This window comes from Amphiprion ocellaris, chromosome 11 (assembly GCF_022539595.1).
Source record: "Amphiprion ocellaris isolate individual 3 ecotype Okinawa chromosome 11, ASM2253959v1, whole genome shotgun sequence".
Taxonomy (NCBI): domain Eukaryota; kingdom Metazoa; phylum Chordata; class Actinopteri; family Pomacentridae; genus Amphiprion; species Amphiprion ocellaris.
Window position 1 is genome coordinate 35,138,778 of NC_072776.1, and position 20,989 is coordinate 35,159,766.

The window sequence follows — 20,989 nt, forward strand, 5'->3', positions numbered from 1 at the left end:
TAGTTCTGGTTAAAGTTGGGATTAATTATGGTTAAAGTTAAGATTGGTTCTGGTTAAGGTAAGGATTAATTCTGGTTAAAGTTAGGATTAGTTCTGGTTAAAGTTGGGATTAGTTCTGGTTAAAGTTGGGATTAGTTCTGGTTCAAGTTAGGATTAGTTCTGGTTTAAGTTACGATTAGTTCTGGTTAAAGTTGGGATTAGTTCTGGTTCAAGTTAGGATTAGTTCTGGTTCAAGTTAGGATTAGTTCTGGTTCAAGTTAGGATTAGTTCTGGTTAAAGTTAGGATTAGTTCTGGTTAAAGTTGGGATTAGTTCTGGTTAAAGTTAGGATTAGTTCTGGTTAAAGGCAGGATTAGTTCTGGTTAAAGTTAGGATTAGTTCTGGTTAAAGTTGGGATTAGTTCTGGTTAAAGTTAGTATTAGTTCTGGTTAAAGTTGGTCTTAGTTCTGGTTAAAGTTAGGATTAGTTCTGGTTAAAATTAGGATTAGTTCTGGTTAATGGTAGAATTACTTCACGTTAAGGGTAGGATTAGTAATTGTTAAGCTTACAGGCGACAGGCGACTGGCAGCTGAATGCAATGACTCAGCCTGAGTGTGTGTGTGTGTGTGTGTGTGTGTGTGTGTGTGTGTGTGTGTGTGTGTGCGCGTGTGTGTGTGTGTGTGTGTGTTTCCCTCCCACACACTCAGACCAGCAGTGTGTATTAATGGAGTATCCAGATGAGGTAACAGAACTCTGGTTTCCTCCGTCTGACTTTAACTTCTGTCTAAAGTAAACGGTGGAACAGCCTCATGGTGTCTTCATCAGAGAGTTTTTAGGTTTATTTTCTCTGAATCTGACTGGGATGGACTCACAGGAAACTCCTGAAGGGTCGGAGGTCAGGGATGCCGTTTGGACTGGGAAGTCTGGGAAAACTAGGAGTAGAGTTTCATTGGTTGGTTAGAAAAGCAAAGTTCTCCGCCAGGCAGATATTTAGTTTGGGAATGAACCCTTTTAAATTAAACAAATAAAACGTATCAGCAGTAAAACTTTATTTAAACCTGAGCATCTCATCAAAGAAACATCTGCTCTGGACACATTTCTGCAGTAAACGTGCGTTTTGATTTGAAATAGTGATTATTTCCAGCATCAACTGATTATTTTCTGGATTAATCCATTAGTTTTGAGATGAGAAGAGTTTATTTGTCTGTCAAGATAACACAAAACTACAAATACACATTTAAGAAAATCTGGTTCAACGTTGAAGCCGATAAAAGCCGTTAAATGTAGGTGCAGATCCAGTTACTGCCTTTCCCTTCTCTCTTTAACACATTTCCATCACTTATATAAACACTAAGGCTGAAATTAACAATAATCTCCATTGTTAATAAATCTGAGTTGCTTTCTCAACTAATTAATTAATTGTTTGGTTTATAAAACGTCAGAAAATAGTGAAAAATGTCAGTTTTTTCCCAAAAGTCCAAGATGACAAATTAATTTTTTTGTCCATCAAACTTGTTCAGTTTTATGTCATAGAAAATGAACAAAAACTAGAAAATATTCACATGTAAGAAACAGCAACAAGAGAACAATTATTCCAACTGAATAGATAGAAACTGCATTGATCCTTTACAGCTTTCTGCTTCCACAACTTTGTAAACCAGGGGTGTCAAACTCATCTTAGTAAATTACAAAAAAAGGGACAAACGACACAAGCAAGACAAAAAACTCCACAAAATGACAAAGATGATGCTCAAAACAATAAATAAAGCAAAAAACAAAAATAAGAAAAAAAACACAAGCAAGACAAAAAAGGAAACACAAAACAACAAAAGTCAGATAAAAAAGAAAAAAACAACAGAAAACCCAAAATATTACAAAAATAAGACACAAAATGACAAAAGTGTGAAAAAAATGACAAGAAATGAGACAACGCGAAACAAAACAAAAAAGAGACCAAAAAGTTACAAAGAGACAAAAAATGAACAAACAACAAAAATGAGACAAAAAAAATACTTAAATGACACAAATGAGACAAAAAATGCTAAAAGCAAGAAACAAAAAAGTGGACAAAAAACATGAGCGAGACCAAAAGGAAAAAAAGACAAAAACATGAGACAAACAACTAAAGTCTGACAATAAAAAACAAAATACAACAAAAACAGACAAAATATTACAAAAATGAGATACAAAATGACAAAAGAACAGTGAATAATCTAGTATTTTACTTTCTGATCAAAACAACTTGTCATGGTCTAGAAATTATTTTAAATTTCTAGTTTTACTAATTTACAATCTGCAGTCAATGTCTTCTCTGGAATTTTTACACTTTGAGGGCCGGATTGGACCCTCTGGAGGACCGCTTTTGGCCCACGGGCCGCATGTTGGACACCCCTGCTGTAGAGTTTAAGCTGCTGACCTGGTAATATAATCAATTATAATAGTATAATAACAGCAAATAATAGTTGAAGATTCATCTATCAGTCTATAACCAGTCAATGAGTAGTTGCAGCTTTAATTAGTGGCTTAAATTTAAACAATAAAGTGTAATTCTTGTTGTTTATCTTCTTATGCAAATGAGCTAATGAATTTATTACAGATACATTTGACGGCTTCATAATCCTGTGGTGAGGATCTATAGCGTCTAAATTTAGCAGCATCATGCTTCATGTTGCAGGGAGGAATGTTGTTTTGTTGTCACAGGAAGCTTTTCAGATCTTTGCAGCTTCTCTTCATGTGCAGCTCGAACAAAACTCCGGAGTTCAAACAGAGTTGTGAGCAACAGCTCTGACGGCCTTTAATTCCACACAGATGTAGAATCTCTGGCTGCTGTTTCTGCTCGGCTTCGCTCTCGGAAAATTTAATCTCATTTCGTCTTCTCTTTTTTTTTATTATTTTATTTTTCCCTTTCGTGTTTATGCTGTGGACTGCGTCGCTCTTCGCCAAGTCGCTCTCTTCCCTGTTTTGTCTTTGGTGTCGTGGAGGTTCTGGGCCCGACTGTGCAGCTGGGAATCAGGACCGGCGTTCTGAACGGAGGCCGGCACTGTTTTTACTGCTGTCAAAGCTCAGCTGAGGACTGAAGCAAGAAGCATGCAAATGTTTGACTTAAGATTCAAATTCAGGGAGACTTAAAAGTGCATCACAAGGCAAAATAATTTGGTTATGACGAGAAACAGACACCGGCGAATCAAAACATAGTAAAAACTGAGATACAAACATCCATTCCATGTGAAAATATTCGTTCTAAATCACAATTTGTTAATATTCAAATTCTGTGAATCGTTACAAATATACTTGTGTATGATATTTGTTATTTAAAATAATGCTAGCATATATATATATATATATATATATATATATATATATATATATATAGGTTAATTACAGATTTAAAGATGGGAACAATGTAAATTTGAGCTTTAAAATGTGTTTTTATGACCTATGGGATAGTATTGTTTTTATTCACCATGTAGCGCTAACCACTTTATTTACTATTTGTTGGTTTGTAGATGAAAATTATATATTAGATTATTTAAATACTATGTTTCCTGTATAAACTGTGTTATTTTGACTGAGCTCACTAATTAGCCCAGAGGGCCATGCTAACTGACAACTACTAGCCTATGGGCTAAAATGTTTGTAGACAGAAATTATACAGGAGTTGATCTAAAGGCTTCTCTTGAATAAACTGTGGAAGGTTGTTGATATATTTGTGACTGAACTCGCTAGCTTGCTGCTCACTGAAAGTTAGCAGGCTAACTACCTCAATGATCTGTTGTATTTGAGAGGCAAAGTCCATGTTGGCTAGCTGATAGCAGTTAGCTTTTCATCTATAGTTTGATGAACGTGGTTTGTTCAGAGAAATTCTACGTGGATGATGGTACAAATGTCTCTTGTTCGGCTTTATTGACAAATTAGTGATGAAGCTAACTAGTTTGTAACAACCTGTCATTAGAATGTTCCCTGTTTCCTAACATGTTAGAAATTAGCTTTTTATCTGTAGTTGCATAAATATGATTTCTAGGCAGAAATTATCCAGAGTGATGGTACAAAGGATTATCATGAATAAACTATTGATATATGTTTAAGCTAACAATCTAGCTGTGGTAACTGACTAACTGTTCCCTGTGGGCTAGTGCGTTAGCGGTTAGCTTGACATGTATAGTTGTAGAAACACGGTTTGTAGACAGAAGTGGCACAGGTTGATACATGTGCTTCTCTTTAGCAAAGCTCAGCTCACTAGCTTGCTGATAACTAAAAGTTAGCGGGCTAATTAGCCCAGAGAGCCGCTGTAGCTGAATAATTCCTGTTGGCTAACATGTTAGCAGCTAGCTGGCCGTATATAGTTTTAAGAACGTGCATTGTACACGAAGGTGAAGGTACAAATACTTCTCATGAATAAACTGTTTGACCTTAATAACAAATTAGTGACTGAGCTCTTTAGCTTGAAGCTAACTGAAAGTTAGCAGGTTAACTAGCACAGAGAAGCCATTAGTGACTGTCCTAGCATGTTAGCTGTTGATTGGTGTATTAGCGGTTAGCTTTCCATGTAAACTTGTATAAACTTGATGATAGAAGAGCTTCTCTTGGACAAACTGTGTGTCTTTATTTAAAGATGACTGAGCTCACTAGCTTGCTGCTACCTGAAAGTTAGCTAACAGAGCTATTTGAACTGATTTCCTCCAGCAACATCATGGGGTGGCATGGCTCAGTGGGGAGAATGAATGGGTGAATGTGATGTATAATGTAAAGTGCTTTGGGTATCATTTCAGATATAGTAAAGCACTATATACAGACCATTTACCATTTTAGCTGACATCTCTCTGATTAGTTTGCCTTCTATAGTTGTCTGAGATTAGATTATACAGGGTGATTGTATAAATGTTTCCCATGAATGAACCGTCTGACTTTATTGACATGTTAGTAGTGGAGCTTGCTAGCTAGCTTTGCTCTATTTAGATTTGTTTTAAATATTTTGGAGTGTATGTTTCCAAAAATAGCATGCTGGCATTTTATGCAACGGCTGATGTCAGTATCTACTTCGAAAACTGTGTCATCGTGAGAGTTGCAACAATTAATCGTTTAGTGAACAACAATTAAATTCATTGTAAATTACTTCAGCATTGATTGAGCAGCTAAAGCCTTAAACAGTACATGGAATGTGTTTGGGTTGTGAACTAAACTATGGTTTTATCTAACATTTAACATTTTAGTTAAAAGGCAGATAAAGTAGAGCCAAACTTGGAGGCAGATGAACTATTCCATGATTACAGAGTGAAGTTAGCCGTTTGTTAGCTTCATGTTGTAGCAGAGCAAAGAGCTAATTACACCCTGAGCTCTGCCACACAGGCTCTGAAGTGAGTGATGTTAGAAGGAGGTGATGTTACTATAAAGTGTGTGTGTGTGGTGGTGTGTGTACATCGCACACACAGTGAGAGTGTGTTTGGGGTTTGTTGGTCAGTTTGGTTTGAAGTTAACATAAGAAGCTGTGTGTGTGTGTGTGTGTGTGTGTGTGTGTGTGTGTGTGTGTGTGTGTGTGTGTGTGTGTGTGTGTGTGTGTGTGTGTGTGTGTGTGTGTGTGTGTGTGTGTGTGTGTGTGTGTGTGTGTGTGTGTGTGTCTGCTGGCTCCGTGAGTGTGTTGATAGTGTAAGCCTGTCTGTTTTCCATTGCTCACACAGAGACTGAGTGTTAGTATTATGGTCTGGAGTAGCTACTGTTTTCCTACATTCGCTCTTCCCTTGGTGAAGCAGTTCCAGACCAAACCACAGCTACCTTCACATCCATCTGGGTGGAGGTGGAAACTCTTCTGTCTGTCTATCTGTTGTCTCTGCGACTCTGAGATGGTTTGATGAAGGCTGCCTCTCAGACAGCTGGACCAGAGGTCACCGTTCAGACGCCCAGCAGCCCGCTGAGATGATTACGGTGTAAAAGTCACAGTAATGGACATAAGTCTGCTGGGCTCTTAACTGGGGAGCAGCCAGTTCAGATCCTCAGACTGGTTTGGAAAAATGTGGGGATGGAAAGAATGAATGAGGAAATGTTGGTCTGCTTCACTGTGTAGGTGTCTGAGCAAAGAGCAGTCAGGCCACAGCTCGGCTAAAAAACAGATTTATTCTGCATTCAGCAGCTCGCTGTATGTTTCTTCTTCTGTGGTAAACCGGCCAAGTGTGGAGGGCTGGTGGTGTGATATTATGTCCCCAACAGAGCACAGCTTGCATAATAAGCAGAATTTCTCCTCTCTCTGGGGGGTTTAGCTCATGCATACTGAACCTCAGAGCAGAGTTCTGTTCTGTGATGCTGGATTTAGGGTTAGTGAGGAAACTTTGGGTTTAGCTGTTTGTTTTCAAAGGTGATAGGAATGGCAGTGATTAATCCCAACTCTAACTAGGGCTGGACCCGAATATCCAAATATTCAGTCGTGACGGTGGTATCCGAATATTTATTTTGAAATCCGAATATTCGGATTCCCCCTCCCTGTCAGACGATGTCGCATGATCGGTATTCGACTCGTCAGTTTGTCCTGTGACCTGTAATTGGCACTATATAAATAAAATTGAATTGAATTGAAAAACACTTAGTCTGACTTATGCTTGGGAGCCATAATGAAGGGCAAAAAGTTTCCAAAAAACCAACACAAAGGAAAGGATTAGCGCAATCCAATGTGGCGTACAACCGGTAAATATTAACAAAGCCATTTTTTAGCCCCGCATGGCAATGTATTCATCCGCTCCGCTTGCCGTTTGAAATTTGTTTTAACACCACAGACGCTGCACGTCAGAATGATGGAACAAGACTTTCTTCATAAATTTATGGAAGATGGAGACGTAACCACGAAACGGCGTAGGTCGAGGACGTCGTCAACCTAAACCTAAATGTGATTCAGAGCTTCATTTTTATTATTTTTTATATAACACAAGTCAGTATACCTCAGAGCATAATCACTTAAGTGTCAGTTGATCTAATTTGTTGTACCAATGTACGAATCTTGGCGATGTATTCGTCCACTCTGCTCGGGAACTACGTCCCGTGCAAAATTAGTCTTAACGTCGCAAACGCTGTATGTCGGAATGATGGAACAAGACTTCGCGTTCTCATGAGTCTGTACTTGCAAAGTTCGTGAGTATGGACTTGCGTACTTGGAATTAAGAAATGGCCTTTCTTAATGAATTTATGGGAGATGGCGACGTAGCCATGAAACGCCGTAGGTTGAGGACGTCGTAAACCGAGGACCTACTGTTTACTATGCATAGGTAAACTATATCTACTGTATCTCATCCATCTTAACCATTAATCGACTAAGTGAATTGTTTACATTTTTCATCCCTACTTCCTACCGGGTCAGATTGAGATGAACACGTTTAAAAACACCTTCTGGACTAAATTATCTTACGTGACATACAGATACATCTGCTACTCATTAATTCAACAGAATACACAACTGTAGTTCTAGTCAGATCTAATAGACGATGATGATGATGATGAGGCAGTAATATTCACACAGTCAGCAGTTTTTATCTTCTGCTTTGGCTGCAGCAGCTGTGTTGCTTTTCCTCTGATATATTTTTGTTTAAATTCCTCCTCTAGTGTTTTCGTGGCTCGTGTTTGCAGCTGGTCATCTGGTGCCAACACCACTGAGTTTCTCAGATTGTGTTTACGACCAAGAAATGAGAACAACAGCAGACGTCTTTGAATCATTAAAGGAAATCAGATGTGGGCAGAAACTCAGAAATGTGGAAGCAGGCAGGAGCCTCATTTAAACTGGATTTATTCCTCTGAGGAACCGTACAGCAGCAGTGATCACAGCTCAGATTATCCTCTGTTCAGAGGCTAAATGTTTGTGCTAATTAGAGCTGTAACGCTTCATTCAACAGTTGTCAACTCCTAAACTATTTCCTAGTTATTTTTACTGAAAACCTTCAAACCTTAGGTGCATACATCACAACACAACATATCATTTTTATTTAATGCAATTTTACCGTGTAGCCACAGAATGAAATCCTCACCAGTAGGTCGGTACATCCACTATGGTGCGTTTTGTCTCAAAATTAAAGGTGGCATAAGCAGCGCTGAGTTTATTCACATGTTTTGCCCCTAAAATCAAATACCTTGATAACTAATCGTGATTTTAATATTGATTCAAATATATGTGATGCCTGTCCATCCAAAGCAGGTATTGTTAATCCTTTATGACGTAAATCTGTGGAGCTTCACCAGATGAGAGATGATTATATCCTCAGAGCTGTGATACTGATCAGTGTGTTAACATCTTAATTATGACTTCATCTCTTTGTCTCACGTGTCCGTGTCAATTCCAGATCCTGGAACTTCAGATCTTAAAGTAATTTGCTGTGATCTCTGGTCAGGCGTGTTGTGACATTTCCACATTCTGTTTATCATCAGGCGTATTAAGAGCTCTGGTCAGGAATGTGTTCACTGTGGTGCAGGTATTAGATAAATCCACATTCCTGCCAGAACAGGCTTCATGTTTGATTGAATTAGGCCCCAGACGGATGGTGTCGGAGTGTCGGAGGCTGATGAGGGGAAGCTGGGCCTGAGGACAGCTCTACCTGTCACACCTGGACTCGAGGTGTTTGGTTGAGTCACACTCAGGTGTTCAGACTCTGCTCTGTTATTATCCAGCAGCGCTGTGACTCTAGAAGTGTGTCATTTCTACAGCAGAGTGAATGTGTCTGAGCAGGGCAGTAAAATATGACGCTCCTCTATTAGCAGAGGTCTGCTCTGTTTGGTTTAATAATCATGAATCTGACTGTTTTCTTCTTTTCCGTCTCTCTCACGTGTTGGAGGTTGTCATCGCTTCCTCCTGTGGATGTTGTTTCTGGCAGGAATGATTTCAGCCGAGGACAGAGTGAAGTGGAAAGTTTTATCCCACGTTTAATTCGGGTGTCACCATGTGCAAAAGGAAAACTCTAGTCTCTAACCGCTGTCATGGAATAGGAGCTAAAAGTGGCATGTTGAAGGTTTTTTTTAGGTTGTGGGAGTGTTTAGTGTCTGCAGTGTGTCTGAAACAACGTGTGGCCTGGCTCAGAAAAAACATGATCTACATAATAATATTATGACCATGACATTATACTGAGTATTTCACAATAACAAGATTAAACCTCTGAACCTCAAAACAGCAGCTGGTGTGACAGACAGCTTTGGTTTTTTAAAAAATGATAAAATGACATTGTTTGTGAGAGCTAGGAACTGTAAAAACAGAAGAAAAATGTTAGATTTCCAGTGATCGGAGTGAATCATGTCAGGAAAAATGTGCAAATCTCAGATGAAAAATGTGATCATTCATTCATTCATTGTCTCACTTAAAAACAAACTGTTGGCACTACATAGATTTTAGAAAAAAATAAAACTTGTAAGCTCTTCAACGCAAGTGAGAAGCCACAATCGTGACCAACAACAATGTGACAAAAATTCAAGAACATTTTCAGGTTGAACTGCAGGCAGTGTTTCCACAGAGAGACTGAGAGGAAACTCTAATCTACTGGATGAATAAATAAAGCAGCATGGCTCAGAAACAGTGAACAGAGGAGCAGGTTGTTGGAGATCCACCCAGCTTGGAGAAACATCTAGTTGTTGGAGATCCATCCAGCATGGAGAAACATCTAGTTGTTGGAGATCCATCCAGCTTGGAGAAACATCTAGTTGTTGGAGATCCATCCAGCATGGAGAAACATCTAGTTGTTGGAGATCCATCCAGCATGGAGAAACATCTTCTAGTTGGAGATCCATTCAGCATGGAGAAACATCTAGTTGTTGGAGATCCATTCAGCATGGAGAAACATCTAGTTGTTGGAGATCCATTCAGCGTGGAGAAACGTCTAGTAGTTGGAGATCCATTCAGCATGGAGAAACATCTTCTAGTAGTTGGAGATCCATTCAGCATGATGGAACATCTACTGATGGTGAGCAGAATAGAGAGGAAAAGTCTGGACAGGAAACATGGGAAAAGTTAAGTATCTACAGTATGTGGAACCTCTGTTTTCCTTCCTTGACTCAAAATTGGATTCCAAAATTGTCCAAAATTCTCTCAAAAAATGTACTGATTTTAAATAATTACTGACAAGTTTAAAGTAACTAAAGTGTCAGAAGGACAACATGAATTCTAACACCACAGACAGACAGTTTCAGAATCAGATTATTGATCCCAGAGGGGAAATAGTTGAAACTCTGGCTCAGATCCCTGGATAAGATCGATCTATGCAGCTTTTGCAGTTTGATCATTGCATTGTTTAATTTTCAAACTAATTAATCGTAGTTAACGTGCATTAGATGCTGAATGTTGGTGGACTTTAATCATTAGTACTCTATTAACTGTTGTCTTTTCTTGGATCTTTAGGACGTTTAATGCTAGTTGGTTCTGCGAGTCTGAAAGCCATCAGGGTGGATTTTTCTGACCCTCTAATGGACTGATAACATGATCAGATCCTCCTTCCTGCAGCACTTTAACCCAGTAGCTCACTGACCTTGCACTGGGCTGTGATTCTTCCTGACAGTTCTGCAGTGCGACCGACTCACTGCAGCACTAAACTAAGCTGCATGTGTGTCCTCATGTTGCAGTGAATCACAGGAAAGCCAACAGCAGTGCTGCTTTCAGGAGCTGTGTGGGCTCCTGCTGTAAACAGACCTGCAGCCTCAGTGTTTACATCCACTGTGAGGTTCATCGTTTAACTGTGGCTCCTTCCTGTCAGCAGGAGAGCAGCTCAACGCGACTGAGCTGGAAAGACTCGGACACTAACTGTGCTGATGATTACTTCTATTTAACCCTCTGAGCTCCAGCTGCAGCTTCACAGCATTTTAACTCACTGAGCTTCAGAAAGAGTCCACGACGTTTCTCATTTTGCTTTAATTGTCCGACCAACAGTCCAAAACCCAAAGATGTTTAGTTGACGATCTGAAATGTGAGCATTTTGGTGGATTTTTTACATTGACTGTGACACTAAATGAGGAAAGAATTCACAGATCTTTGGTGTGTCAGCAGCGAGATCTGCCAAATACTGAAAAGTTGATGTTTTTCACTCAGCAGGTGAAACTGAAACTGTCATTTGCCTCATTTTTCATTCGCTTCTTGTCTAAGTTACATTTTCAAATGGCCATGGTGATCATAGGAGCTTCAGTAGAAACCAACTGGACTTCTCTGGTAGGTTCTTGGAGATCTTGGAGGTTCTTGGAGCATCTCCAAGACCCTACAAGAAGTCCACGTCCAAGATGAGAGGTGAAACATCTTCAAGAACCTACCAGAGAATTCCAGTTGGTTTCTACATTCTTTAAAACACAGATTTCCAGCGTTGACGTGTTGAAATTCTCTCGGCGTTGGTTCCTCTTTATCTGTTTTCTTTTGGTGCCCTGCAGCGCTGGAAGCTTGTGGCCCATTAGAATAGAAAGCCGGCTGCAGATGTAACCTCGGGGTGTGTTTGTGTGTTCAGCGCTGTGGTAAAGTGGTAATGTGACCTGACGGCTTGTCTGGGCAGGACTCCGCTAGTTCAGTTTGTGTGTTAGCCGGTTACTAGGCAGACCAGGGATACAGCTAAAACATTAAACACCATAAAATGTTCCATTAAATATGGATCATGTTTAACAAAGGCCAGCAGAAAAGAATGAATTTAACCATTTTAGCTTCTTTTTCAATGACACAGGTAATAAAGAATACATATTTGCTAAAACTGCACCAGGGTTCTGGTTCTAGTGGCTGGTTTGGACCCCCAACATGAAGCTAGTTTAACTAATCCAGACTTTCCTTGTGGTTGAACAAAACCTAAACTCCTGACAGAGGTGCCGGATATATCAACGGTTTTCATCAACTTTCTTCATCAGACTCTATAAAAGGGATTTAACACGTCATGTGACTCTTTTTCTCCACAAAATGGACCAATGGGGCGCCGCCTGCTTTAGTCAACCAGCTCATAATGGAGAGCTGTGAAGAATATTAAAATGTATTCTAACTAGAGGATGAGAGAGATGATATTAATGCTGTAGGTTAATGTGTTCAACACTAACAGTGACTCTTCAGTCTAATTTCTGACTGAGCTGCACATTAGAGCTCTGAAACGTTCAGCTTTATTCATTTCAACATCACCACTGTTTTATAATGAAGGAGATGTGGAAAGAAGTTTAGTTTTAGACCAAATCAAAGTGAAATTAATGCTGTTGATCCAATATTCTCTATGATAGTACAATATGCATTTTCACATTTAATGCTCATATTTTTCTACTTATATTTATATTTTAGGACATTATCTTTTTTTTTCTGCTGCTCAAATTACTCAGACTTTGAATCGGAGCAGGGATCAATAAATTCTGATAGAACACCAAGGAAAACAAATGGTGCAATTAAAAAGTCTACATACAGAATAAAAGTAATAATAATAAGAATAATATTTAAAGGACCACAGAGAGAGATTTAGGGGGAAGGTTGTCCATAATCAACAGATAGAATAGAATAAATGGTTTTATTATCATTGCTCAGAGAACAACTGAATGAAGCAGCATTCCTGTCACAAAACATTTTAAAACACAATGAAAACTGCAAATGTAAACATGTGATGCATTTGAATGAAACTCTCCAGCATTCTTGTCTTATTGCTGCTGGTTAAACGTGTCTCTGGTTCATATCTGGTTGTTTTGTGACCTTGCTGAGGTCTGATTCCTGCTGCACCAGTGAACTGACTGGTTTCCAGTCTGTGTGGAGTCTCTGGTAGCAGCTTTAAAGCAGCGTCTGTGGCCTTCAGCTGCTGCAGACTAAACTGTGTGCTGACAGAGTGGGGCGGCTCTAAATAGGTGTGTTGGGGGGAATCTGCTGCAGCGTCTGGGTAACAGATAGAACACATTGATTTCTGTAGCTGTACATTCCCTCAGCCTTTAATCGTCACAGCTAAATGCCTCACCCTCCGCCCTTCAACTAATCCCAAAATAAACTCTGGGATTTTCCTGCTGAGAACAGGCCGTATGACACTAACTGGGATCGGCTGCAGACAGTAAAGACATGAGTCTGCGTTAGAAGGTTTCATAGAAATAATAGCTGCATTTTATTATTTATGAACTTTTGATAAGAGGAGATGAACTTTTTTGATCCCACAGTGGAAGTTTGCAGTGTTACAGCAGCATTAAAAACATAATCAAAGAATTTCCTGATTCTTCCATATGAGGAAGTTCAGATATTGCACAGATTCCTCAGGATGTGGAAAATGACAATACTGCACATTTCTATGGATTAAACACTATGTTATTGCACAGAATTTATTGTTTGGTCTCTAAAATGTCAGAAAATAGAGAAAAATGCGGATCAGTTTCCTCAAATGTTCTGTTTAGTCCAAAGACCTTCAGTTTTCTGTCATAGAGGAAAGAAAATTTGAAAATATTCACATTTTAGAAGCTGCAGTCAGAGAATTCAGACAGTTTCACATATAAAATGACTAATGTATTAATGTAGTAATGATGATTAATCGGTTATTAGTTGCAGACAGCAGCCTGAACGGTCTCATGTTTAACACCAGAATGTCACAGCCTGACTTTTAACATTTAACTACACGTTTTAGTCCAATAGTGTGATTTTATGCTCATTGAACACTTCCAGAGTTTGTTTTCTGTGCAGTCGTGGCTTTAAGTGTGTTATCGTTGTGTAACTGGACTGTGGGTCTGCTGAACATTAGTCTGGGTCTCATTTTGTTTACTTTGTTGTTGTTGTGGGTAATTTTAGAGTTGGGAGAGCATTAAATGAAGAGATTTCTGTGGAGTCGCTGGCAGTTTCTCACAGTGCTGCAGGAATTTTAAAAAGGGCAGACGTGGTTCTGGTCCTCGTGATGTCGGCCTTTGAAGTCTCTTCTTCTTTTTCCTGCTGAACTTTGACTGTTTTTCATTTCCTAACTTGTGTCGACTTCACCTGCAACTACGACTCTTCACTCGGACGTCACTTAGAACCTCTTTAGACTTGCTTTTACTCTCTTTTCTAACGTGGTTGTTCTGTTTCATGGCCGGTGGATGATCTCAAACAAATCAAGCAGCTTTCTGCAGCACCGACTCTTTACAACCAGCAACCGCTAACATCAGGAGCTAGAGCAGGATTATTGGAACCAAATAAAACTTAGCAACCGCCGTGTTCTGAAAGCCAGATCCAGTCTGCCTGATCCAAAGTAGAGAAACCAGAGCTCTGGTTTGGGCGTTAAAGCTGATGGTGTTTTTGTCTCAGTGGCTTTGCTGTTTGTTGTTCATAGAGCACCACTAACTAACAACCAACTAGCGATATTAAATGTCTCAACCACTAAACCCACTGGTGGCATGTTTACTTTTAAAAAAATCCCAAATTCTAACCTCACATCGTGGTACTTCAACAACGTCAATTTATTCTGCATGTCTCAATTTGCCAAAAACCAACCATTTGCACCAGGAAACTGAAAAATTCTGCACTTCTCTGTGCAAAAGTCACGACTGACGGAGCTGTAAATAAATACTACATGACTCAGGAACATCCAGCAGGGTAAAACATCTTCCTGCAGCTGATCTACAGTCTGTAGCGTCTGGAAACGTGGAAATAGTTAAATATCAACAGTATGTGGAGACAGAATGACCACAAAGAAACACAGAATGACAAAAAACACGACAACATGGCATAAAAACCGACAAACGAGACAAAAAATAACAAAAACAGGCACAAAACGCCCTAAATGAGAAACAAAATTACAAAAACGAGACCAAAAAATGGTACAAAATCGCAAAAAGATGAGTCAAAGCAACAAAAGCAAGACACAAAACGACAGAAGAGAGGAAAAGTCTGGAGAGGAAACATGGAGATAGAAAAACACCTGCTGGATGAGGAGATCGTAGGAACTTCAGAGCTCCTACGATCTCCAGGACCTGGATGACTGAGAACCTCCACAGAAGTCTGAGGAGGCATTAGTTCAGAGTTTAAACATCTGAGGAGACATGGAAATAGAAAAACATCTACAGGATGAGGAGACAAAATGACCACAAAGAGACAAGAAACAACAAAACAAGACAAAAAATTAGCAAAATGCGACACAAAATGAGAAACGACAAAAAAAAATAAGAGAAACGAGACGATAAAGTACATGAAACCTGTCCTAGTTGACTCAAAACTTACATAGAATGGTTCAGAAATTGTCCAAAAATATTGTAAAATTGTCCAAAATGGCTAAAACTTTGTTCAAAATTATTTACTCAATGTCCAAAATGATAAAAATGTCAATCAAATAAATGCAGCATGGCTCAGAAACAGTGAACAGAGGAGCTAGTAGTTGGAGATCCATTCAGCATGGTGAAACATCTTCTAGTAGTTGGAGATCCATTCAGCATGGTGAAACATCTTCTAGTAGTTGGAGATCCATTCAGCATGGTGAAACATCTTCTAGTAGTTGGAGATCCATTCAGCATGGAGAAACATCTTCTAGTAGTTGGAGATCCATTCAGCATGGAGAAACATCTTCTAGTAGTTGGAGATCCATTCAGCATGGAGAAACATCTTCTAGTAGTTGGAGATCCATTCAGTATGGAGAAACATCTTCTAGTAGTTGGAGATCCATTCAGCATGGAGAAACATCTTCTAGTAGTTGGAGATCCATTCAGCATGGTGAAACATCTTCTAGTAGTTAGAGATCCATTCAGCATGGAGAAACATCTTCTAGTAGTTGGAGATCCATTCAGCATGGAGAAACATCTTCTAGTAGTTGGAGATCCATTCAGCATGGAGAAACATCTTCTAGTAGTTGGAGGTCCATTCAGCATGGAGAAACATCTAGTAGTTGGAGATCCATTCAGCATGGTGAAACATCTTTCTACTGATGATGAGCAGAGTAGAGAGAAAAAGTCCAGAGAGGAAACATGAAGATAGAAAAACATCTACAGTCGGAGGAGAACAAGAGACAAAACTGTCACAAAGACACAAAAAAACAACATAAATGAGACACAAAACAGGAAAAATATAACAGAATAACAGGAAGGAGACAAATATGACAAAGACGAATCAAAACAACCACAAAGACTCACAAGACAACACAAGTTGGACACAAAACTAGTAATATTTGATTCAAAATGAGACAGGAAACAACAGAAAGACAACAAAACTGAGTTTGTAGAAGCTGTAAATAGTTAAATACTGATCCTATGTGAAGACTCTATCTTGAGAACATGCTGGTTCCGTGTTTCTAAGTTTTTGGAAAATAAGTAATCAAAGAAATTCTACTTTTGTCTTTTTTTAACCATCATTTAAACTGAGTCCTACTGATATGCGACTTCTCTGAGTTGTCTCCTTCTTTCTGTTTCAGGACTTTAGACTGCAGAGAAAAATTAATCTTTGCGCTGTAGCCTTCAGCAGAAGTTCAGAATAAACTCAGTAATGAAACTGATGTTTGACCAAATGTCTACAAAGATGGAATAATGAGGAAAAACAACCAGTTAACAAGTAGAACCAACTCCAGAGCTAGTTCCTGGTTCATGCTGGTGTAAAGGGAGTTAGCAAGAGAGATCATATTTCTCCTATATTGGTTTCTCTTCATTGGCTCCCTGTTAAATCTAGAATAGAATTCAAAATCCTTCTTCTGACATATAAAGCTCTTAACAACCAATCTCCATCATATCTTAAAGACCTGATAGTACCATATTACCCTAGCAGAACTCTTCGCTCTCAGACTGCAGGCTTACTTGTTGTTCCTAGAATCTCTAAAAGTAGAATGGGAGGCAGAGCCTTCAGTTATCAGCTCCTCTCCTGTGGAACCAGCTCCCAGTTTGGGTTCTGGAGGCGGACACCCTCTCTACTTTTAAGACCAGGCTTAAAACCTTCCTTTTTGACAAATCTTATAGTTAGGGCTGACTGGGTGACCCTGACGGGGTGAGCTGGTGTTTTCATTTGCACAACTGACTTCCCCTCTTGACGTCCCTTTAGTTTGCCCCTAGTTATGCTGCTATAGGCCTAGGCTGCTGGGGAACCTCTCTGGATGCACTGAGCCCTTCTCTAACTACCTATGTATTTACTATATAAACCATTATTGCATTACATTCACTCTGTTTCTTTCTGTGTCCTTTCTCCGAGTGTCCCTGCTCCCAGAGCTGGATGCTGGATGCTTCAGATGTGTGGCTGTGTTTTATGGTCCTTGTGTCCCACCCCCCCACCTCTCTATCTCTACCCCTCTATCTGTATCCCTCTATCTCTACCTCCATCCCTCTATCTCTACCTCTCTACCTCTTCTGTCCCTCTCAACCCGTCCAGCCAGCAGCAGATGGGATCCCCCACATTAGAGCCAGGTTCTGCTCGAGGTTTTTTTCCCTGTTAAAAGGGTGTTTTCCTGCCACTGTTGCCTTTTGGCTTGCTCTGGGGTTCAGGCATATGGGTTCTGTAAAGCGTCTCGAGACAATTTGACTGTAATTGGCGCTATATAAATAAAATTGAATTGAATTAAAGGGAGTTCTGCTGCTTTTATCAGACGTTAAGAAGTTTCATATCTGGATCCTCTGGGTGGAGACCTGCTTGGAGCTGATGTGGACATTGAGTCATCAGTAGAGCATTAAAATGAAGCTTTATTATTTCAATGAAACGTCTCCAAGTTCTCCAGCCATCCTCATCATCTGCTGCGGAAACTGAAATCGTGGCGTTATGCAAACTGTAAACCACGCAGCCCTCTTAAATAAGTCTCATTATGAGCGAAATAACAAAGAGGTAGAGCCGTAGTTTCAGTGGAGGATTTAAAGCCTCTGTTTTGGCAGCGCCTGGAGTTTCATAATGCTGCTTAATGTGGCTGTTTGGCAACGCAGGAGTCATCAATCTGAAACAGCAGCTCAGCTTCACATTCCTCAATAAACTCAAGAGTTTAACGATAAAAACATATTCACCAAATTAAATTAGTCAACGGTAACCTAGAGAGGATATCAGCAAAAATATGACTGAACACAATAAGGAAACTCAGGATGGTTTATAAAAGTTGCTGTCAGAAATAAAGAGTTTAAAGCTGCAACGACTAGTCTGTTACACTTTCAGTATGGCTAATTTATGTGATTTTTTTTTAAATGAAAAATGGCAGAAAAATCTCTGGTTCAACATGATAATCTTTTTTTTTTCCTGTTTTATTTTATCTGTTAAATATTTGTATTTAGAACTATTAGGACTATTTTTCACTAGTTTCTGACTCTTAGAACAAACTTTCTGATTGACTAAGGATAGTAAAATAATAAAAATAATCACTAGTTGTAGGCCTAAAAAACATTTGGTTTGGCCACGTCTGCCAAAGTCCAGTCGTTTTTTCATCTGTTTGAGGATTTAAAGAAGAACAAAGTGGTCGTTTTAATCCAACTTTAAACACTAAATCCTGGACAACAGTCAACAAAGACCCAAACAAACAGTCCTCCTCAGTGACATTTGGAAACTCTAACTGAGTGATTTTCATAATGAGAAAGCACCACAACAGAGAGATATTTATAGTGGTAAGAAGTCGTTATTAAAGCCCAGTCAGAGCTGGTCAGAGCCTCCGAGGTCTTCACAGATGGTCGACCACAGCTGGTTATGAAAGAACGTTATTAGCTGAGTCCTGCTTACACTTTCCTGTGGAGTAATCGATTGCAAACACTGACGGACGGGAACTATTTTACACGACACATCAGTTTTTAATTCCTGAAAGGAGATGGAAGTGAACAAACATCAGTCCAGCTGAGGTCGACCACATTAATAACACAGTGTTCTGATGCTGCCATCCGTTTGGCCTCTGTTTGGCTTTTAGTCGCCATAGCAACTTTTTCACGACTTCCTTCTGACTAGATAGTTCACTACATTTAAAGTCTGCTGCTTGGAGTGTCTAAAAAACTGCAAAATACTCAACTCTATTAAAGATTTAAGTAGCCTCCAGGCCTGAAAAGACTATAAACCTGCATTCTGTCCAACAGCCAGCAGGGGGCGACTCCTCTGGTTGCTAACGGAACTCAGATTATATAGAAGTCTATTAGAACATGAGCCGACTTCTTAGTTGATTTATTATCTCAGTGAACGTTTTTCCTACAGACTTTATGGTCTCAGTCACTAGTTTTAAGTCTCCTTCAATACAGCATGGTGTTGATCTAATGAATTATGGTCCCATTTAGTGGAAAACAGAAGGTTTGTTTTAGGGCGGGGCTACTTTGTGATTGGCTGAATTTATAGTGGTCAGCATCAAGAAAATCCAGAAAATAGAGCCAATTTTCAAACTTCACAAACAGTAATCCACACACTGAATAAATTTTTACAGTTAAAGCTACTTTCAGCCAACGTTTAGTCACTTAAACAGCTGACTAACATTAACCAAACGCAAACTGACAGCTAAAGTTAAAAGGCGATGGTTTTATCCTTCTTTTATGTGGAGCGTGTTGATTTTTTTCACTATAGAGCCACTAGTGAACACTGCTACTGCTAACAATCTCACATTGCGACGCTCTGCATTTTACAGATAACAAAATTTCTGACATTTCTATAACTCACTTGTTTCTGTCTCCAATTTTGAAACTATTATTGTCAGATTCCTCTAAATACTCGTGTTGAGCCGTTGTCTTCAGATACTTCCAGCGACTTCATGACAGTTCTCAGATCAATTTGTCGACTTACTTCTGCCGCACATTTCACACAACTTTCCCCTTCCCTTTTTCTGTCTCTGTTGCTGCTTTTAAATCACCTCAACTACAGGAAACGGCAGCCTAAGGCACTGAAAACGTTTAGCCAACGTTTGGACCGTGTAATCCGACTTTTTTCAAGGACACCAGCACTGCATCCCAGGCTTAGAGCTACCAGAGAGAACTGTGATTTTTTTCTCCACTGAGATCAAAATAATGAGTGTAGTAGCTATGCAAGAATATCAACTCTGTATGTCTGCTGCTTTTTATTGAATTTTCACCTGTTGGCGCACAAATGGAAAAGCTTCAAACAAAAGCTGTTTATTTGACACTTAATTTGAAAGGTAGCATGTTATAGTTTCTAAATGAATGTTTGTTAGCAAGAGGCTAAAACACAACCAGATTTTTCAATTTTTATCTGTTTCTATAACAATAAATACAAAAACATTTAACTAACCAACACATAATTTGACTTTCTGACTGTTTCTGGGGTTTGGAGTCGACATTGTTGGGTTTCTTTTGTTTTCCACGACAGTAAATCTGAATGAATTATACTCTGGTGCTCATTTTTTTTCTGTGAAATAAAGTGAATGCATCAATTTTGGAAATCTGTTTGGTTGACCAATATGTTTTGTCTTTTTATAGAAGACTATTACCAATTATTATTAATTGAGTAAACAATAACTGATACAGGAAGTCCTCGACTCTTGTTGGAGTTCCATTCCTTCTTCTTCTTGTGGTCGGACGGTTGCTGGTTTGAATCCCTGTTTGAGTTTATTCTGCAGTAAACTGTCTGAGAGCCGATAACTGAGTGAGTGTTTGTCCCAACAACAGCCTTCTTGTTGTTTCAGCCTCCAGCTACTGATCACATGAGAGCTGCTAATGATCTTATGTTAGTCGGTTTGTGTGTTTTTTGCTCTGCAGCCTTTAGCTGAGCTCAGGAAGTGTTGGTGTTTTTCTGTTTTATGGTGAGTTTATGGACTCACACTTCTCCATGTGACAGAATTCACACATCGAGTATGAATTCTTTCTAAAGTGATTCCAGCATGATTCAAACTGAAGGTTCCTCTCAGTGAGACCAGAACGACAGATTTCAGGGATAAAAAACTCAGAAACAAGCAGCTTTAAATGAGATCAGTGGGTCACTGAAGCAGCGGAGAAACTACAGCAGGGATCCTGAATGTTGTTGGTTATTTTTAGGTCCAGCAGCTCAGCAGGAAGCCAACACACACCACTGCCACCTGCTGATCTCAGGTCAGGTTGTAGACAGCTGCCAGGTGTGTGTTGCTGTCCAAAGTGGCGTTTTATCACATCTGATCTATAGGACTACAAAGATGGAGGTCATTCTGATCATCATTACCAGAACTGATGGAGTGTTCTTTTAGAAAATATGTATAAAAACTATAAATTTACATATAAGC

The 20,989-nt window shown here is 39.3% G+C and overlaps 1 protein-coding gene across 5 annotated transcripts in view; it reads left to right on the forward strand.

Moving 5' to 3' along the window:
* LOC111584947 (ras-associated and pleckstrin homology domains-containing protein 1-like) overlaps positions 1-20,989 on the forward strand; it is a 194,798-nt gene that overhangs the window by 112,783 nt on the left and 61,026 nt on the right. The window lies entirely within an intron of this gene.